The 15,859-nt window shown below is 38.6% G+C and overlaps 1 protein-coding gene across 2 annotated transcripts in view; it reads left to right on the plus strand.

Annotated features, from left to right (window-relative positions):
* The window catches only part of LOC137260033 (talin-1-like), a 134,061-nt gene that overhangs the window by 15,419 nt on the left and 102,783 nt on the right, over positions 1 to 15,859 (plus strand). For both annotated transcript variants that reach the window (XM_067797716.1, XM_067797719.1), the window contains exon 2: positions 14,782 to 14,835. The gene's annotated coding sequence lies outside the window, so the exon portion shown is untranslated. The remainder of the gene's footprint in view (positions 1 to 14,781; positions 14,836 to 15,859) is intronic.

Here is a 15,859-nt window from a genome sequence, read left to right on the forward strand (position 1 = left end):
ATGATCCGGCACATTGTCTAAGCTGGATTATTTCTCAGTGAGTCCTGGTTTAGACAGCTTCCACTGTACTTTCAAATGCTGTATTGGCTTAAAAACATAAAATGCCCTTGTAATTAATGTTCAATGAGGAAATTTGTAAATATTTAATGGCCTGCATGAAATTGTACTAGTGACAGAGTCTTGGGCCAGTGTGAAATTTTAAACCTTAACTTTTACAGGTTATCAATGTTGCGTGATCAGCAGAACAAAAGGGCTGTAAATGTTTGCTTGCATATTTAGTAAATTGAAGTGTTTCCGTAAATATATTCAAGTTATTTGTGATCACTGGAATCAAATATTTTATTAATTTTTTTATCAAGGAGTATTCTAACTATTTAAGTTGGGCTTTTCTTTTTATCAAAATGTGACATGAAAAATGGAATGTATCCTATCTCGGCAGGATAGTAATTTTTAATTTGACAGTGATGCGGTCACAGGTCACTGCTACATTAAATTAACACCACATTGTCAAAACATGTAAGGTAAATAGTTTGTTGAATATCAATGAATATCTTGAATAATACATCAACTTCCAGCTTGTTACTGTATATGCTGTCAAATATTTCTATTTGTTGTCCAATATTCATAATATCTATCATGTTTGTATCACGTCACATTGCCCAACAGCACAACCTCAAGAGAGTTTTTAGGAAGCTTGTTTATATCCTGTATTACTCACTGCCATTTAAAGACAGTGGAGGATATATATGTAATGCCAAGCAGTGCCACTAAATTCATATCCAGTGCTCGATATATTGTTTTATCATCCAAAATGTGTTCCGCATGAGATATCATTTGTTTGAGATCAGACAATATCTCCTAGAGAGATCGTTTTGACAGTAGATACTAGATTTTGTACAATGCCCTGACAATGCTATGACGTCATGAAGTTGATGACATCACAATGCTATGACATTGCTGAACTGCAAATCTAATGACAGTCCTGTGTTCAGAGATGTATATTTTTCATTGAAAACTAATGAAGAATGATTTTTGATGATAAATAAAATCTCACCCTCGTGTCTACTGATATCAGTTATATCAACACTCATTGATAAAGGTAAAAATGTTACATTGTCAACTCATGTTGATATATTTGATATCAATAGACACTTGGGTGAGATTCTCTATAAATTTAGGTGACACGGCCAATGAATATAAAAAATGCATGGCTGAAATATTTTCATGATGCGCTGGCGACATGCTTAGGATCATGAATATAATACTCACCATGGTTGATGTAATGAAAAAAATATGACTCAAACGTTACGAGGGCTCCTTTTCAGGCAAAATGGAGTCTTTGGTTGCTGTGAATGTTGTTCTCAAGGGTACAAGTTAGTGTAAGAGGGGCTCTGACTTCATCTCAATGTATTTTGAGATTTTCCTTAGGATCAGAGATCTCAAACCTTACAGGGCTCCTTTTCAGCATTATTTGAGTCTTTAGCTAAGGGGTATATGTGAGACTGTGGGGTAGCCTGCTGGTTAAAGTGTCTACTCATCATGCTCATCACGTCAAAGTCCTAGGTTTGGTTTCCCATATGGGTAGAATGTGTGAAGCCCGTTTCCCTGCCATGATATTGCTGGATTATTGCTAAAAACAGCGTAGAACCATACTCTCTCTCTCTCTCTCTCTCTCTCTCACTCACTCACTCACTCACTCACTCACTCACTCACTCACTCACTCACTCACTCACTCACTCACTCACTCACTCACTCACTCAGTTATATATTCTCCAGACTAAAAGGTAGTCCAGATAAGGATCTGACCTCATAACAATCCATTTCAAGGTTTACCTACGGTCCAAAAGTCATAAATTTGAGGGAAAATGGAGTCTTTTTTCTGTCAGTTATATATTCTAGATACTGAAAGTCAGGAAAGGTTTTGAGTGCATTACGATATATTTGATGGTGGGATTTGTCCACAATTGTGCAATGCTGCCCTGGTTGGTCCTCCTTGACCCTCGTCTATGAATGGTGATCGACTATGGAGATTTATGGATTTCTGCCTGTTCTCTGCTGGAGATGTGGATTGGGATTTGGTTTGATATTAACATGGCCTGTTGTTTGTATCAATATTGTGTACTGTATTCCATCAGTGGGAAGTAGATTAAGACTAAACAGAGCATCGTGTGGTGGCGCCCTGCGTCCTGCAATTGGACCACAGTGTTCCGTACTCCACAGCAGTGGCATAAACATGGAACATTTATAGCAGAGTTCCCATGGTGATATGGGTTGGAATTGGCCAGCATCAGCGTGGTTGTCAGCTGCGACCAAATAGAGTGGTCAGACTTCCTGAATCGGTTGATTACGTGTCATTTTACCTGATGGTGTGGATAGTTTCTGCAATATCTATCGCCAGATTGTCCAGCTCAAATTCAGGTATTTACAGGTGGTTGTTATAAGGCTTGGTGTTGATATAATATGCCACATTTTGTACTTATCCAGAAAATTAGCTTCATAAATTTGAATTCATCCGAGTAGTCATTAGTATTGATATCATACATGAATAATTTAGGGGCATGCCCTTAAGCGGGAAAAGAAAGAATCACTGGCTGAGGCTTGATGGGAAAAGAAAGAATCGTTGGCCAAGGCTTGGCAGGTAAAGAAGAAATCATTGGCTTGGGCTTGGAGTGAAAAGAAGGAATCATTGGTTAGGGCTTGGAGTGAAAAGAAGGTATCATTGGTTAGGGCTTGGAGTGAAAAGAAGGTATCATTGGTTAGGGCTTGGAGTGAAAAGAAGGAATCATTGGTTAGGGCTTGGAGTGAAAAGAAGGTATCATTGGTTAGGGCTTGGAGTGAAAAGAAGGAATCATTGGTTAGGGGTTGGAGTGAAAAGAAGGAATCATTGGTTAGGGCTTGGAGTGAAAAGAAGGTAACATTGGTTAGGGCTTGGAGTGAAAAGAAGGAATCATTGGTTAGGACTTGGAGTGAAAAGAAGGTATCATTGGTTAGGGCTTGGAGTGAAAAGAAGCAATTATTGGTTAGGGCTTGGCGGGAAAAGAAGGAATCATTGGTTAGGGCTTGGAGTGAAAAGAAGGTATCATTGGTTAGGGCTTGGAGTGAAAAGAAGCAATTATTGGTTAGGGCTTGGCGGGAAAAGAAGGAATCATTGGTTAGGGCTTGGAGTGAAAAGAAGCAATTATTGGTTAGGGCTTGGCGGGAAAAGAAGGAATCATTGGTTAGGGCTTGGAGTGAAAAGAAGGTATCATTGGTTAGGGCTTGGAGTGAAAGAAGGAATCATTGGTTAGGGCTTGGAGTGAAAAGAAGGAATTATTGGTTAGGGCTTGGAGTGAAAAGAAGGAATAACTAACAACATTACAACAAGTTTGTGGCAGCATTGTCAAGGAAAAAACATCCAACAACAGCTATCTGAATAACAAACACGAAGATACATTTGATGTTGTGAGATATTTCTTGTATTTAGACCAATTCAAAAAGCAGTTCAGATCAGGTGGTCAGATTCACTGACTTGGTTAACACATGTCATCGTATCCCAACTGTGTAGATGTTCAGGATGTTGCTCACTGGTCCAAAGTCGATGATTACTTACAGACGGCCAGATACAGCAATATTACTGGATGCAGTTTTAAACAACAGTATGTCAATCAAAAGAGTTCTTAGGAAATTGCATCAGACGTAACAGTTTTGCACAGACAGATCAAATTTGGAAATTTCATTCATTCATGTTTTCATAGAAGAATGCTGTGACCTTTAAGAACATCAGAATTAATATTAAACCCATGGATACTGACCAGAACATGTTTCAGGAGGTATTTCCAGTACTAGAGCGTTTCCTGATGTTCCCCAGTCTCTCCTGGCTTGTGACCTTAGTTTAGAGTCATTCCACATATTTTCCTACCATCAACCCCTACATATGAAAATGAACTGTACTAGTTGTGACCATTAACCTGTTTACAGGGCCATTACCATCATTTGAAGAGGGGGTAGTGTGTACTGGAATGCCATTTCTTGCCCTGACATGAGAGATCAGTTGCACACAGCTGACCCCAGGGTCCATAAATAACACTAGCCTCACAACAAGTTAGCACTCTCAAGAGACCTCTGCTGGATCTATCACACAAAGGCTCATTTAGAAAAAAAAAGCCAGAAGTGCATCATATTAAATTTACTGGAAAAATTCAATAGCAGTTAACACATATTTCCTCAATGTTTGAATGTATCTCAAATTAACACCTGCAGGAGGGATAGAAGTTAACAAAGAAAACTTTCATGAAGACTGATGAGGTTTAACAATCCCTCCAAGATATCTGGATTGAAGAATATACATTTTGCAATAAAAATATTTATGATGCATATAAACAGTTGCTTACGTTGCTTGGTCCAGTTGATATAAGTCATGATATGTCATCTTGGTAAATATTTTCAAATTGAGAATTACAACTTCCCAAATTCATGTTTATACAACATGTTTGGTTATAATTAATGTGATGGCTCCATGGAGGCGACTCATATCATAAGAATAAGAATAATCATAGCAAACATCTCCCGTCTTGCTTGCCAAGAACACTGTAGTTTGGGATCTCCCATAATTCTCCAGTGTAGTATAGTTTCAAGTTGGTCACATGTTTACTGTATCAGATAGTAATATCAAATTCTTCATCAGTGATTCAGGGATCGAGAAAGAGAACCATGACAATGGACCATTTTCAGGATTATTTGCCATTTTCTAAATTTAGAGTGGGCCACTGCCTTGCATCAATAGTAAGCTTTCAAATTTTAATGGGCCATTTTCTAATCCCAATGTGTGAAATAGCCCTTGGCCCTGCCTTTCCCAGTCCCTTGTGTTAATGAAATTTGATCAAAACTAGAACAATTTGTTATCTGATAGCTTGAAATTCAGTCAGTGATTTGCTGTAAACTCTTTCACTAAGTCCAGTAAATATTTGTTCATATGTCTGGCTATCTCATGATGGTTTTCTGGGAACTATGGGATCTGGACCATTTAATCCAGTGATTGATGTCATGAGCATGCTTGTTTAGGATACAAAGAAATGCATCAAGAGGAGTTAAAAAATCCCATCACCCCACGCCCGGGACAAGTCAGTTTTCATTTCTCGCAATCAAATAATGGTATCTTGCTTGTCTGTGGGCTACTATACAATTTCCGCTTACAGTTTCAAACTGCAAATAAACATGGATTTCATTTCATATCTGCTCAAAATGTAGTCATCAAATTTTGCTATGATAATAAAATATCGTTATCTTTCTTGGATATTTATCACTTTTCGATAATTAGTCTAGTAAACATTAACATCAAATACCATGTTGATTTATTCTTTCATAATTTCATCACCATGATTATGTCATAAAATCAGGGCAAGTGGAAAATTAGTCAGGGCAAGTTACTTTCTTCAAGCAAGGCACTTGCCCTGTGGCAAGTAGCTTTTATAAAAAATATTTGAACTTCTGCATCAATCAAACCATGATGACAGAACCCAATCTGACCAATGTATATATGTAATTAGTTAGAAGATAGTCACCCATAAAGAACAGGGCTAGAATTAACATTTATCATCCCATGCAACTAACACAATCAGGAGGTCTGGTTATCTGATTTGGTAATGCATATCATGATATATCAATTGTGTAGATTGATGTTGATCACTGGATTGTCTGGTTCAGACTCGGTGTTATCTACATGCTACTGTAACATTGGTGCAATATTGCTGTGTTGAACAATAAACGGAAGTAGTTCATGAATATAGGGTATTTGGATTAAATCCTTGCATAGTCCAGGTGAAAATAACTAGGGCAGCAGTTTTCCATGTGATTACCCAGGAGAATACTGTTGTGTTCGTCCCTCAGTGATCTTATGATCATCCCATTCAGGTGGATCCATTGTGTAAGTGTCTTTGAAGTCTGTCCTGGGCTGGTTACTCAACCGTCTCTCGATACAAAACTGTGACAGGTAAATACACACCTTAACACCTTCATGCCTGACTGGTCCTGTGATCAATGAGGACAGGGTCAGGTGAGGTCACAGTATCAGGTGTCAGTGCCTAGTAATGGATACAGGAAGTGATGTCAGGTGTAAACAAACTGATAGACTGACTATAAGGATAGATACTGCAAAGGAAGGAATGTCAGCAGAGCAGAAGCGGCACTTGACACAGCAGTGGTGGCACTTATCCTTGTGTAAACTTGACTATCTGTGATGAGATGATTATTTATTATAAAGAGAAGCTGTCAGGTTGTAATGGAATTTTGGTGAGTGTCCTGTCCAGCCATCATAGAGATGGGTTTATGGTGCTGGAGTGAGGAGTGAAAGAGGGTGTGATGCAGCATATGCACTTAGTTCATCTCAGACTTTGAGCCACCTGGATCCCTAATGCCCAGCCCATGTCGAGGTGTGAAACAGTAGCCTGAATACAGAATATAGCCCATGTGAACATTTTTCTACAACCTGATTTTCTTGTTGAACCTGCCCTAAAATACCTTCTGTTTTGATTTTTAACTTTCCGTATGATTTTATCCGCAGAATGAGAATTTGACACATTATTTTGCATGATATCACTCACTCACTCACTCACTCACTGATAAAGGCATGTCATTTCCCCTTACTAAACATACATTCTGGTACAGGACCTATGAAGGTCTGGATTAGAATTTGTCTTCAGTAGCCCATGCTTGTCAATATATGTTTTTTAAACATGGACTTTGTACCTAAAGCTGCTTATTGAAGATAAGATGATATTAAAGAAGAATCACTGATCTGATCACTTATGCCAACTCAACTCCTAAGAGGTGACTGATGTGACAGTGTGGCTTGTTGACTCCTTGACACGTCATTGTATCTCAATTGATGCTCTTGCTTTTGATCACTGGATTGTCTGGTTCAGACTTGATTGTTTTTGAATCTCCATATAGCTAGAGTTAAATATAGCTTTAAACAACAACCTAACAAACAAAACATGTCCTTCGTCTGACTCTCTGACAGATACGTGAATCTGGTACAGAAATAGTCGACACTGAACATTTTCAAGTCTGTGACATGCACTGACCAACATGTGACATTCTGCATGCAGCAATATGCACAGGCCATGGCGCCCAGATAGACAGCGCCGGTAATGATACGAGTGGTATTTACCCAGGAATGCAGTAACACTCACCGCTGTGTCCAGTCTCACTGTTCATGTATATAATAAGACATTGTTGTCATTCTTCTGCTACAACATCTCAACATACGGTCCAGCATCACACCAAATATTCATGTTATTCTGAGATCGGCATTCATTGATGTTTTGCTTATTCAGGGAAACTCTGAGAGCAAACAAGAAAGACAAGTTCACTGAAATAACCGAGAAACGTGGAAAAAAGATCTGTAAATTCAGTGCTAAGATTATTTAGCTTGGAGCATTCAGTTTTGTGATTGAGGGCTTAAAATGCCATCACTGTGAAAGCAGACAGATGTTGCTCACTTCGTGTTTCAGATGGTATTTCTAATCTTTCGGGAAGTAGTATTTGTAATTAAGTATCGAAGTCATGGTCTCTTTGTCGTAGACCTACAATATGGAATTTAGCAATGAGGCTCAGCGAGTGAGTTTAGTTTTACGCCGCACTCAGCAATATTGTAGACACCTGGGGGTAGTCTGTACATAATCAAGTTTGGATCAGTCCAGTGATCAACAGCATGAGCATCGACCTACGCAACTGGGTCCAATTTTCTAAGCTCTCTTAGCGCTACGACAGTCGTAAGTCAATGTTAATGGCACTTACGACTATCTTGCTGCTGAGAGAGCTTCGAAAATATCATGTCTGAACCAAGTCAGCATCCTGACCACCTTGTGATGTTAGTTGCCCCTACCAACAAGTATAGGGTAGTGAAGATTAATTCCTGCTTGGATCAGAATAAAACAATACCTGAAACTATCAATGTGTTGCAGATTTGTGCCGTATGAGAGTAGAAGTAGATGAGAATTGTAAGACACTAATGATATAATCCATGTTGTATGTATAATATCATTGTTAGTTTCAGTAGTCATCATTAAAATACAAAACCCTGAAAAACTTCCATAATTCATCAGACCATTCATAGTTTGCATTGACAGCGATGTAAATATCAATATATAAATAAAATATATCTTTAAATGTCGGGTTAATATCCCGGTATTTATGGAAAAGTTGATAATTATTGCAAAACTATAGCAGTTGGCAGTGTTTGCGGTAGGTTTTGTTACAGTGCGTGTGTGCTGAAATGAAATTATATATGTAATCCAAACTTTTGCATGTGAAATTTTCATTTCAGTCAAGAATTAAAATTTTTCAAAATTTTCTTTTTTGAATATGTTGCTGTTTTAGGGTACTTTTAAAATAGGCAAAGTAATTAAGGAGTGTTTTTGATATAATTTTTTTAGTGTGACAAAAAGCAGATTTCTTCGTTAACGCAAACACTTAGTAGGAGGTCTGGTACTGGAAAAGGCAGGGGCCATGGGCCATTTTGCACATAAGAATGAAAAATGGCCCATTACAATTTGGAAGTATACTATTGATACAAAGGCAGCGGCCCATTCTAAATTCAGGAAATGGCTAATAATCCTGAAAATGGCCCATTGTCAAAGTTCTTTCCCAATCCCTGGGAGGTTATTATCAGGGTTTGACACGTTTTTGTATAATACTTGTGTATATGAATCAGCTTATGATATAAATCGCTGGATTGCCTGGGCCCAACTCGAATATTTACCGACCGCCACCATATAGTTGGAATATTGCTCATGTGGCACTAAAAAACAAACAATCTATATAGTAAAATAGCATAGTCGTTAACCTGTAGTAAACATGCTGTGTTTTCACTCCAAAAGCCTGCTACGCGTTGATGTAACCGTACTAAATTTGTAACCCTGAGTGCAGCAGTGTGGCTATACTTATTTGAAACCTTTCAATGACCAATCAGAAGCAACTAACTTGGAACTGATTGAATTGTTGTTTTGCTTGAAAATTGGATATATATTTCTCTTATATATTCTCTCAAGTGTCCATCTCCATTTATGAGGTTGTCTTATATAGGAATGTAGTGAATCCGGTCCTCCATACTCCGTATGTATTTGTATATCTCATGACACAGACCCGGCGATATGGAGGGATACTCCCACCGTCACATATTGTCAACACGTTACCGTGGTAACAAATGGAAATTTACAATTTCCATATTTTCAGAATTCTGTGAAAAGCAATTATGCTCCACTTTGAAGTGAGAGCATGGAGAGCAGGGAAAGAGGGGAGTGATGTCTGCCATAGATCTGGAAAGAAATTTTAGGTATTGTGTTGCCTCATTTTGAAGGAAAATTTGAAAATGAATATAATTTAGAAAACTACTGTAATAATCTGACAGATATATAGAGAATCTCACCCAAGTGTCCACTGATATCAAATATGTCAACACAAGTTGATAAAGTAACAAGTATCCAAGGCTTGCCGAGGAGTAGTCTCCTCAATTTCTCAACAGTACCATGTGTGCATCAGATGAGAAAGAATTTGACTTTGTGTGATGGCGATTAGGTGACTCTTGAGGGTGCGGGTTCGAATCCTGAATGGGACTCAACCTAAAAAAGTACTAGAATTTATACTTTACTAAGAAAGTGAAATCCCAAACATGACATATGTTGGTTTACAAAATGTCTTGCATTTGTTGGTGAATGAAAAACAAATTTAAACTTTAGTGAGGAATGAAACTATTTTTTGATGAATATAACTCGATTGGCATAAAATCTGCTTTGTTAGTCAATAATGATAAAAAATCGTTCAAAATACAGGAAAATATACACAAGGTAGACAGGTCTGCACGAACCTCAAAAACCATCTTTCCTTATCGTTTCCCAATCAGACTTCCATGACTAAAAACAGCAGTATAAACTTGCAGCTATCTTTTAGTATTAACCATCATCACTGAGAACATCCTTGACTGTTCTTCCAGTATTGTTTATCATTGCAATCAACACGATTACCAGAGTCCTCATACTGATATATTCCGATTGTTTATGAATGGCAACAGGATGGTTGACAAAGCGATTGGTAGAACCCCAGATTTGGAAATCCTAAAATTATCCTTTAGTCAGAAGTTAATTGAGAAATACACTTTCATCAACTGAAGGAGCCTAGTATCTGTATTGCACATATTGTCGTTCAGACATTAGTCCTCTCAATGCTACTGTCGAACCCATGTTTATAAATCACTTATTTTATTCTGCTATTTTCATGACATGACATGTTTAAATAAACATAATAGTGCCATTTCAGTAAGACCTGTGATGACATCGAAAATATGACATCAACATTTTTTTTCAGAATTAATTTTGAATTTGTCTTCGTGCAGATATTTGCCAATACAAATATACGAAATTAAGGTAAGATACTTATGAAATCTCAGTGATAAGAATACTGAAATCGATTTGCGCCAAGTTGACAAGTTATTCGGTTCCTAATATAAAACACATCCAACAGTCAATTCAGTAATTCAGGTAAATTCAGGAAAATTTACTTTATTTATGTTTGTCTTGTAATTAACCTCTGTACATTTGAAATTATCTGGAAATATTTTGATAATAATGTTTATTTTTCTGTCTAGTATTAATGAGCTGAATATTTCTTCAGTTGTTCATTATTTAGTGACACACCCACTGTTTGAAATTACGGACCCTCTTATCAACGCCCTATGCTGAAATTAATTCACTTGGGAGACATGTTGTGAGGAGCCAGATTGTACACTTTCACACCTCAAAATACACTTTTTAGCCACCATGAATACACTTTGAAAGCAAGTGGGGTAGACAGGTCTGTTTGTGGTGTCTGAGTGGGTCGGATGGCTGACACTCAGCTGGCCATTATTTACCCCACTCAAATTCCAGAACGTACTCAACCAGAGAAAAGTCTAGAATCTTTACTTAACCGAGAAAATGTTATCCAAAATATAACACATGATATACATGAAACTTTTGGGATGAATGAAGTGGGCCCTTTCCTAGGAAATCATGGAATTGTGTGAAAATAATTTCCTTGATAGTGGTGCTACTGTGTGTGATGTGTTACTCACTGTGGAGGAATCTGCAAAGTATTATGGGAGCCGATCCAGCTGGATATTTATATCTGTGTTTACAGTGCCGGCATAATTAAGACGTGTCCTGATACACCCCCCAAACTCCCCATTCTTCCAATATGTACCAGGTAATGCTATTTCCAGGGTGATCAGGCAGATTAAGTGTGGGACTGATAGACGAGATAATGTGTGTATGGAGCATATAACTGAGGCATCTGACGCTGTGCACAGGGGAGGACTTGGTACATCTGAGGTACTAATGGTTATAGTTTGTTTCTCAGTTCAGGGCTCGTTGTAACCTACGTGCTCTAGGTGCAACTTAAGATAGAAACCTAGTTACACCCACCAAATTCCAGTTTCAACACAGTGTCTTAAAACGTCAGAGGTTTCGGTGCACATAAACATATTTCCCTGATGTAGTACCCATGAAACCATAGCAACACAGAGACACAACTGATCCCTGTTTCCAAGAGCAGTCACAGCTGAGACACGTCTATAAATAACAAAGTTTCAGTGCCATAGCTATTCAAAATTTAGAAGGAAAATGAGCTGACATATTTGTGATTATAATGGTACATTTGTTGTTGATTTATTTCTCAAAAACTGACTTGCCCCTTGTACAAGTTGGTCTCATGACTGGGTTGCATTTTGTCATATTGGGTTGCACCAGTGTAAGAAACAAAACACTAAATCGAACCCTGACAATAGTTTCCCTGCTGCCAAGCCCTCGGACAAAGTAGACTGTCTGATAGTCCCTGAACCACATTATTTTTCCTACTGCCTGGCCCTGCATGCAAAAGAGTCGGTCACACAGTCCCTGAACCCAGGGTTGGCTCAAGAGAGGGTTTCGGAGTGTTTTGACTCGTCAAATTCAGTGAGGACCCCCTCTATTTTACATCTGCCCATCTATTTAACATTGGAGGGGGTCCAGAAACGTTACTTTCATCAATTTGGACCCACTCAAAATTTCACCGAAATCTAACACATTATTTTCGCTACTACCCCTCCCTGCAATGTAGACTGTCTGACAGTCCCTGAACCACATTATTTTCCCTCCCTCCTAGCCCCACCTGCAATGAAAACTGTGTCACAGTCCCTGAACCACATTATTTTCCCAATTGCCCAGCCCTCCCTGCAATGTAGACTGTCTGACAGTCCCTGAACCTCATTATTTTCCCTCCCTCCTAGCCCCACCTGCAATGAAGACTGTGTCACAGTCCCTGAACCACATTATTTTCCCTCCCTCCTAGCCCAACCTGCAATGTAGACTGTGTCACAGTCCCTGAACCACATTATTTTCCCAATTGCCCAGCCCTCCCTGCAATGTAGACTGTCTGACAGTCCCTGAACCTCATTATTTTCCCTCCCTCCTAGCCCTACCTGCAATGAAGACTGTGTCACAGTCCCTGAACCACATTATTTTCCCAATTGCCCAGCCCTCCCTGCAGTGCTAAAGCCCAAAATGAAGCAAGTCTTGATTCCCTTACTGGGGCTCCGTTTCATTTAAATGAGTTTATTTGTTACTGTCAAAATTATATATTCAGAGACTAAGTTGTAGTTTGTAATGGTGAATGTGCTGCCTACGCTTACATTCAAGAAATGAGTGGGAGAGTTCAGTTTTAAGCCGCTTTTAGCAATATTCCTGCAGTATCATGTAGGGAGGCACTAGAAAATCTGCTTCAGTCATTTTATCCATGTGGGGAATCAAACCCAGTTATTTGGTGTGACATATCAGTGGTTTTAACCACTAGGCAACTCCACTGCCTGTCCAGAAATTATTTGAAATAAACTTTTGTCAAGGCATTCTTGCCACAATGATTCTTATACATGTATGCTTCAATATTAAGTTATGATTGTCCACAGGTAATACAGGGTTTGATTTGTTTGACATTAAGCAGGTGCAGCCTAAGATAAATACCTGGTTGCACCAGTCAAATTCCAGTTAGAGTCGTTTTATTACAATAAGTAATGAAAGAAATGTGCTATTAAATTATTTAGATGTTTTATTCAGACGTTCACCCACTCGAAAACAGACTCGTACTTGGTGAAAGTAGTCTATTAACTGGGTTGCATGTTGTGATATGGGGTTGCACTAGTGCAAGTAGCAAAGCAGTATGTCAAGCCTTCATCCCTATAGACACGTGACGGTCCGTGGTAGAAAATGCTTTCAGCAACCCACTCTTGCCATAACGGGACAGACGACCAACGGGATAGGGTGCTCAGACTCGCTGACTTGGTTGACATGTGAATTGTTCCAATGATTAATGCTCATGCTGTAGATCACTGGATTGTCTGGTCCAGACACCATTTTTTACAGACCGCCGTCATATAGCTGGAATATTGCTGAGTGCTGCATAAAACTCACTCACTCACACACTCTCTCAGTTTCATTGCTATAAACTTTGTATCTAAAGTTGACTTAAGGACGTGGGGAAATGCGGTGTCATGAAAAGAATTAGTGCTAAATGAAAGGAACTATCATTGGAAACTGGAACACGTCCCCCCATTTTGAAATATAATGAAGACAATGGAATGACGTCACAAATTTAATATAGGACGAGGATAATTTTAACTGACTCAGTCACTAGTGTTACACACCTGCAGGTGTAACTGTAGGCATGTGTGTCAGTGAGAGAAGGCTGACATGGTAATATGTTGATGAGATTATTACACCTGATTACAGTCGAGTGAATGATCTGGTCAGCACACTTGTGCTATGTTTGTGTGTCTGTGAATATTGCTCGTAGTGGAGCAACACTGCAATGCTTTCATGATTTGTAACAATATACTTATTTAGGTCTCTGTGTGTATTTGTTATTCTGTTTGTTCAGTTGATTTAATTTAGGTATGTATGCTTATTCAGTTATTGTTCCTTTGTAGACGTACATCTCTGTATATAGATTTTACTCATATTATTAGTTCTCTACACATACAAAAGTGTCCTGTGAAGGTCTGGGTTAGAATAGTGTCTTTCAGTAACCCTTGTTTGTTGTGAGAGGCACTCAGCGGGATCAGACAATCAAGCTTGCTCTCTTGGTTGACACATGTCATCAGTTCTCAAATTGGCATATCGAGGCTCATGTTGTTGGTCACTGGGTTGTCTGGTTCAGACTCAATTATTTACAAACCGCCGCCATGTAGCTGGAATATTGCTGAGTGTAGCATCAACCTAAAACTCTCTCACTCGCTTACAAAAGTTACACTAGTGCTATATACTGGTATAATATCTGTATGCAGAGATATATGTTCTCTATGCTTGAATAATATCTGTATAGAGTTAAAATTTCCATATACAGATATTAGTTCTCGGTAGTAATTTGTTACATAAGCTCTGAAAACTTGCATTGGCTTTGTATACTTATATGGTTTCTTGTCTCTTCTATATACATGTAGATATTTATCACTATAATCCCTGGCTGTGAAATACATTTAGAGTTATCTCCCTTCCATCTATTTGCATTCGCAAAACATTGGTAATTTGATAGCCATGAAACGTACATGATTCAATGTTATGTGAGATAAAAGCGTTACTACCACAAAGTTCCAAATGAGTTTGGGTTTCACAGCTGGGTACATAAAAATGTTACTTATAAGTGGGGTACATTGAAAACAATAGAAGAGCACTCAGTCAATCAGAAGCATATGTTTATGTGTGAGGTAAGATAATTGCTGACGTTGTCCATGTGTTTCAGGCCTCAAGCTGCCCATGGACATCTCCTACACACATGGGGCACTGATACTACACTGTAAGTACCACCACTTGCCCACAGCTTAGGATAGTAACATTATCATTGAAAGTTTGTCCTCTGTATATCATGGTATTGTGGAGAGTATTTCCTGTCTTGTAATTGAGATTTGTATCAGAATTTTTTCATGATACTGATGACAATAAATGTGCAGTTTATCATCATATTGAGTGTGCAGGATATAAATCAAAACCTGCTGCCAACACAACAGACAGTTGAAACTGTAGACTTCTCCGTTTTCATATGGATTGCTGCACTGTATGAACTGTGCCTCGCATCCTTGTAGATATTGGCCTGTCTGACTGTTGCTATTTCAGAATTGTCTGACTTGTTGCTATTCCAGAACTGTGTGACAGTTGCTATTTCAGAATTGTCTGACTGTGGCTATTCCATGACTGTCTGACTGTTGCTATTCCAGAAATGACCGAATGTTGCTATTCCAGAACTGAAGTACTTTACATTATTGCTAGTTCAGACCTATAGTATTTGGCAACCTTGGTTGTCTTCATAGAGATGTAGTACTTGAATTTGCTGTTATTCCAGTGCTGTACTATCCGACTGGACTGCTATTCCAAAGCTATAGTATATGTCAATTTCAGAGCTGTAGTATTTGGCTATGTTGCTATTCCAAAACTGCACTCTTTGACTGGGTAGCTATTTTAAAGCTGTAGTATCTACCTGAGTTACTATTCCAGAACTGAAGTATTTGACTGTTTTCCTATTCCAGGGATGTACTATGTGACTGTTGCTATTCCATAGCTGTAGTATCTGACTGGGTTGCTATTCAGTAGCTGTGGTGATTGACTGGGTTGCTATTCCAGAGCTGTAGTATGTGACTGGGTTGCTCTTCCAGAGGTGTTACTAAATGTCCAATTGTGTTGCTATTCCAGATCTGTAGTATTTGGCTGTGTTGCTATTCCAGGGCTGTAGTATCAGATTGTGTTGCTATTCCAGGGCTGTAGTATTTGATTGTGTTGTTATTCCAGAGCTGTAGTATTTGGTCATGTTGCTGTTACAGAACTGT

Source organism: Haliotis asinina, chromosome 13 (assembly GCF_037392515.1).
Source record: "Haliotis asinina isolate JCU_RB_2024 chromosome 13, JCU_Hal_asi_v2, whole genome shotgun sequence".
NCBI lineage: Eukaryota > Metazoa > Mollusca > Gastropoda > Lepetellida > Haliotidae > Haliotis > Haliotis asinina.